General features: G+C 46.4%; 1 pseudogene; it reads right to left on the bottom strand.

The window, feature by feature from the left end:
- Positions 1-4455: 4455 nt before the first annotated feature.
- On the bottom strand, positions 4456-4573 carry LOC134937676 (5S ribosomal RNA; annotated as a pseudogene).
- Positions 4574-6584: the final 2011 nt, after the last annotated feature.

Genomic DNA, 6584 nt, shown 5'->3' with positions numbered 1-6584 from the left:
ACATACAGACCCTGTTGTGCGGGCAACCCTGTCGACATAATGATTGTCGACCTAGAGTGGGCATCCTCAACATTGCAGACGTATACACTGTACATCTAATGATCCTCACACAAATGTAAATGCATCATCCATACCATGATGAAGAAGACAAGCATTTAACCTTGACAAAAAATTGGCCACAGTACAACACTGCATTTATTAGAATGTGACGTTAAATACGTTTCAAACAGAAATGTCAATGTGTGTGAACTTACTCTCCTCTGACACTTGCCCACCTCCCTGAAGTGGCTCCTGGGGCCTCTGCTGCCCATTCCGATGGTGGTGATGTTGGCTGGCTGGGGGATGTTGGCTGGATGGGGGATGGTGGCTGGATGGGGGAAGGTGGCAGGATTGGGGAAGGAGGGTCGATTTGGGAAAGAGGATGGAAGGGGGAGGAGCTTACAGAGGGTGGGTCAGATTGAGATGGTGAGGGTGGTGGAGAGGGGGGTTGGCCCACAGAGGGGGAGGGGGGCAGAGAGATGACTTGGGAAAGAGAGGGGGAGGGTGGCGGAGAGGTGGTTTGGGACACAGAGGGGGAGGCGGCAGAGAGGTGGATTGGGAAAGAGAGGGGGAGTGTCCCGGATAGGGGGTTTAAGAAAGAGAGGGGGAGGGGGCTGGAGAGGGGGATTGGGAAAGAAAGGGGGAGGGGGCGGGAGAGTGGGAGTGGGCCAGAGAGGGGGTTTGGGAAATAGTACAAACTTCACTCTCCCCCCCGGTCTATAACACCCTGGTACCGCAGTAAATAGAGTGATGTGTAGGGTCAGCGCTCCCTGTCAGCGTGCTTCAGTGAAAAAATGGCGCTGGTGAGTGCTGGATCCGCTCTGAGAAGCCCCGCCCATGTAATGGAACGCAGCTTCCCGCACACAATATAATTATACTGGCCTGAGGTCTTTAGTGCTAACAGCGGGATTAGCCCATTAGCTATTTTACCAGTGTTAGGGTGATCGCGCTGGCCCAGGACGCCCCTCAGCCGCGTCTACATAGAAATGTTGGTAAGCCTTCATGGAGCGCAGCCTGACAGAACGGCGCTCCCACCCTTGTGCCGCCATTCCCACTGGCGACCCGCTAACCTGGGCCAATGGCGCTGAACTCACCACTCTTCTTTCTTCTGGCTCTGTTAGGTGGTGGCGGCCAAGCTGCGGGAGTGAGCGGTCACCTTGTGGGCTTGCGATCAGCACCCTCAGGAGCTCAGTGTCCTGTCAGCAGAGATAGAGAACCATTAACTTCAAGAGATGGTTCCTACTCCCCTCCTAAGTCCCACGAAGCAGGAAGGCTGTTGTCAGCAGCCTCCCTGTACCTAACACTCTGAGAAAAACAATAAAACTAGAAAAACTCCTAGGGGCTCCCCTAGCTGTGACCGGCTCCTCCGGGCACATTTTCTAAACTGAGTCTGGTAGGAAGGGCATAGAAGGAGGAGCCAGCCCCCCACTATTAAACTTTGAAAGTGCCAGTGGCTCCCAAAGGACCCGTCTATACCCCATGGTACTAAATGGACCCCAGCATCCTACTAGGACATAAGAGAAATAGATGATTATAAGAATGGATTCATTGAGATCATGTTTTACATAGTGCTGTGTTAAAATATAAACACATACATCAATAGCTTCTAATCCCTCTGAGAGTCAATTTATTTCATTATAATGACTGCTAAGAGAGAGAAAGAGAGATCATTACAACGGAGGGAGAGTCCACATGATTATTTATACCCCTTCACACTGCACGAAAAATCCAGTATCGACCCGGTATTTTGCCGGGTCGACACGGGTCGCTGTACAGGGTGAACGGGTCACTGCCGAATTCCCGGGTCGCCTGACCCGGTAATGGAACCTGGAAATAAAGAAGGGTTATTACCGGGTCAGGCGCAGTGTGAACGGGTTACCTGGGTCGATGCGACCCGTTACCCGTTCACAGCATAGGGAGAGGCGGTGCAGAGATGATCTCATCTCCCAGCACCGCCTCTGCACCTACCCCCGATGCCGCCTCTGTCCCCACCTCCAGATGGCAACCCAACCCTGCATATTGCCAGGTCGGTAAGCCACCCTGTTCACACTGCACAGGTCCAATGCCGGGTCGCACCCAGGAATAACCCATTTACAACTCCCGGGTGCGACCTAGCAATTGCAATGTGAATGGGGTATTAGTCAGCACTTGGTGTTAGGCTGGGTACACACTTGCCGATGTGCACCTGATATATTGTCCGAACCAGTGGATCAGACAATATACTGTATATATCGCATACATCGGCAACTGTGTATACCCTATATCATTAACGATGCGCACTCCAGCGAGTCGTTAGTTTTCGACTTGAAAAGGAGAGTTATGGTAGACTCTCTTTCTACGAGGTACACTGGTTTCCACAGGGAATACATCGGTGTGTAGAGCGGGATCTTGGATCCAGAGGCACCATCAGGCAAAGCTTTGACTGTCCCAGGATGCACTGGGGCCTTCTCTATAACCCCGCCTCCAGGCACTGAGAGCTTAGTTTCGTTTACCAGTCCAATGCAGGAGCAGGTGAAAGAGAAGGCAGATGTTAGTCACATAGAACCACAATCTATTGACAGGAGAGGGTACCAGCGGCTAATGCCATACAACACAAAGAAGCTAGGTGCGTCAGGGTGGGCACCCTGTGGAACCCAGTGTACCTCGCAAAAAGAGAGTTAACCATGATAAGTCTACCATAACTCTCCTTTTCTGCAGCGGGGTACACTGTGTTCTACAGGGAATACATCGGGGATGTCCTAAAGCAGTTCCTCAAGAGAGGGGATGCGCCTTAGCGGGTAAGAGAATCCGGCGTCCAAAGGCAGCATCCTGGGAGGCGGAAGTATCAACGGCATAGAACCTAATGAACGTATTCACTGAGGACCTAGTAGCCGCCTTGCACAATTGTTCTGGGGACGCGCCACAGCGGACCACCCAAGAAGGTCCAACAGACCGAGTAGAATGGGCTTTAACTGCAGCAGGAACTGGGAGTCCAGCCTGCGCAATCACCATTCTAATCCATCTGGCTTATTCGCAGGCCAGCCACGTTTGTGAAAATCAAACAAAACAATAAGGGAATCTGACCTCCTGATAGAGGCACTCCTCTCCACATAGATTCATAGAGCCCTAACCACATCCAAAGAACATTCTTTGGGAGACAACTCTGAAGAGACAAAGGCCCTCATTCCGAGTTGTTCGCTCGCTAGCTGCTTTTAGCAGCTTTGCACACGCTAAGCCGCCGCCTACTGGGAGTGAATATTAGCTGTGCAGAATTGCGAACGAAAGATTCGCAGAATTGCGAATAGAATAGCGATTAGAAAGTTCTTTGCAGTTTCCGAGTAGCTCGAGACTTACTCTGCCACTGCGATCAGTTCAGTCAGTTTCCTGGTTTGACGTCACAAACACACCCAGCGTTCGCCCAGACACTCCCCCGTTTCTCCAGCCACTCCAGCGTTTTTCACACACACCCATAAAATGGTCAGTTTCCACCCAGAAACACCCACTTCCTGTCAATCACACTACGATCACCAGAACAATGAAAATTCTTTGTTACGCTGTGAGTAAAATACCAAACTTTTGTGCTAATTTACTTGGCGCAGACGCACTGCGAACATTGCGCATGCGCCGTTTGCGACTTATCACACCGATGCGAAGAAAAAGAACGAGCGAACAACTCGGAATGAGGGCCAAAGGCCAGAACCACAATCTCTTGGTTAAGGTGAAAAGATGACACCACTTTAGGCAAATAACCTGGGCGAGTTCGTAGAACTGCCCGGTTCCGGTGCAATATGAGAAAGGGTGAACGACAGGACAAAGCACGTAAGTCCGACACCCGTCTTGCAGAGGCAATAGCCATAGGAAAGAAAAATAAAAAAGAAAGACTCTATTCTGGGGCACTCTTATCTGAAAAATTGATACACAATAAAATTTAACTTTTATTATAAATCTTATAAAATAAGGTGTGACTGACAAGAAAAATCTAAAATCAAAAATATATAAGACTGCTGGACAGTAAATACTGCCAAGGTGAAAAATTATTTTGTATAATGGCAGGAGTAGCTTAACATGTGTCCACTGACAACAATTAGATAGCTAAAAATCTCCTAGAATGATATCCCGTATGTCAATATTGGAACCAATGGATTAGATCGTTTGTTGCCTAATGTGGTATTGGTCCACCTACTGTATAAATATTTGACAGTGGTGTCACCATAGGTGTTTTGATGCAGCAGGATAGACAGAGGTGTATAGCCTGCTAGGTAAGTAATAATTATTGACAGATTATTGATTGAGCCATGAAGAGTGGACTAAAGCCACCATAAATTTAAAGAGAGACTAAAATGTTCTCCTATAATCCCTATAGAGATGAATCTATTAGCACTGTTGAAGGTAGAAAAGAAACAAAAGTAAGGGCATGTTCCTTCTGCTTTCCAGCACAGTTTACTGCATCTGGTGTTCCTTGGCAGTCTCCCACCAGGTACTGACCAGGCCTACCAGAGCTTTGCTTCCAAGATCAGACGGGATTAGGCGTCTCCTGTGGAGTATGGCCGTAAACAGATGGATGAGAGAGTACTAATTCACGATAAATAGAATAGTACTTCTGCTGTCCAGAACGAGGCTTCACTGAAAAATCGTCACTTCCCAAATAGTGACCAAAACTGGATGAGAGAGCACCTTAGCACAGGTGTGCAGGAGTACAAGAAAATTATATTGATAGCAATAAATGCCAATATGGCATAAATTGGGTATATAGAATAAAGAAAAGAAAAAAGAGGAGAGTAATTGATTATGAATCCATACACTGCGACCAACCGCAGCTAATTAGAATCAATCTGAGTGACAATTAGTAATCACAAGATATTAAGCTATGCAGATGATACTTGAAAAAATATGATATAAAAAGAAAATTCCCTATGATGGGAAACAATTTTTTTTTTGCTATTTAAAGCCAAATCCAGTACAACGAGTGCATATTGTCTATATGTAGAGAATAATTAATTATGGTTCCATAACCAGCTGCCAAATGCAGCTGATTAAAATCAATCCAAATAGCAATTGTTAGTTAGAAAATTCTCAAGTGAGTGCAAATGCAATATATATAGAAATACATGCATATCATTCTCTGTTCTAAATTAAACAGTCTAATCACAGTGTAAGTATTTGAAATATGAGCATATGATTGCAGTCTCTTTGGGAGGATAGCATATGAATCAAAGAATTTGTTTAAAATGAGTGGTGCATAAGAAATAGAAGTAAGCAGTTATATCTAGAATCCATGCACTGTGGCCAACCGAAGCTGATTAGAATCACTCTAAATGACAAATAGTGATCAGAAGATATTCAGCTATGCAAATGATACTTTGAAATATATGATGTACAAGGAAAAATTCCCTATGATGGAAAAAATTGCTATTTAAAGCCAAATCCAGTACAAAGATTGCAGTCTCTTTGGGAGGATAACATATGAGTCAAACAATTTGTTAAAGATGAGTGGTGCATGAGAAAATAGAGTAAGCAATTATATCTGATATAGATTTGCCCAAATGGGCGCATACGTGACCGGGATATCACCAGAGAGATATGGGCTGCGCGCTGCCCATTATCTTCACCAAACGGGCCGTTTCACCTATTACAGGCTTGTTCACTGGTACTGACTCAGGGTGCACCACCGACGGTATATTCACACACAGTGTTAGATTCTCCAAAGTCGGTTACTGACATTTTACCTGGTATTAAGGTCCTGTCTGCTATTAATTACCAGTGCGGAACACCTCCTCTTTTTTTCTTCTGCATTAAGAGGCAATAGCCAGCAAGAACAGGACCTTGTCTGTGAACCATTTAATGTCCACCGATTCAAGAGGCTCAAATGGAGACTCTTGCAGAGCATTCAGCACAACAGACAAATCCCATGGAGCCACAGGAGGGACATAGGGAGGCTGAGTCTGAATAACGCAATGAATGAACGTCTGAACATCAGGTATAGAGGCAATTTTTCTCTAAAACCAAACCGACAAGGCAGATATATGAACCTTGATGGAGTCCAGGCGAAGACCTAAGTCCAGGCCTCTTTGCAGAAAAGCCAGTATCCTGGAAGTTCTGAATCTATGTACATCATAAATCTTCTCAGCACACCAGGTAAAGTAAGAATTGCTTTCAACATCGTTTGAATTACCACCTCTGAAAATCCTTGGCTCTCGTGAGTGATGCTTCAAGAGCCTCTCCATCAAAGCCAGTCTGACCAGGTCTGGGTAGAGACAAGGGCCCTGTACGAGGAGGTCTGGTCATTGAGGAAGTAGAAGGGGATGCCCCATCGATAGACCCTGCAGGTCTGAGAACCAATGCAGTCTGGGCCACGCCAGATCGACTAGAAGCAACATATCTCCTTCATGTTTGAACTTTTGTAGAACCCTGGGCAGAAGTGACACTGGAGGGAACACATAAGGCAGCCGAAAGTTCCATGGAATTGCCAGTGCATCCACGAATGCTGCTTGAGGTTCATTGATCTGAAGACCGGAATCTTGTGATTGTGTCGAGACGCCATTAGGTCTACGTCCAGTAGACCCCAC

This window comes from Pseudophryne corroboree, chromosome 6, assembly GCF_028390025.1.
Source record: "Pseudophryne corroboree isolate aPseCor3 chromosome 6, aPseCor3.hap2, whole genome shotgun sequence".
NCBI classification, from domain to species: domain Eukaryota; kingdom Metazoa; phylum Chordata; class Amphibia; order Anura; family Myobatrachidae; genus Pseudophryne; species Pseudophryne corroboree.
The sequence above is the reverse complement of the archived record's forward strand: the minus strand, read 5'-3'. Positions and strand labels throughout refer to the sequence as shown.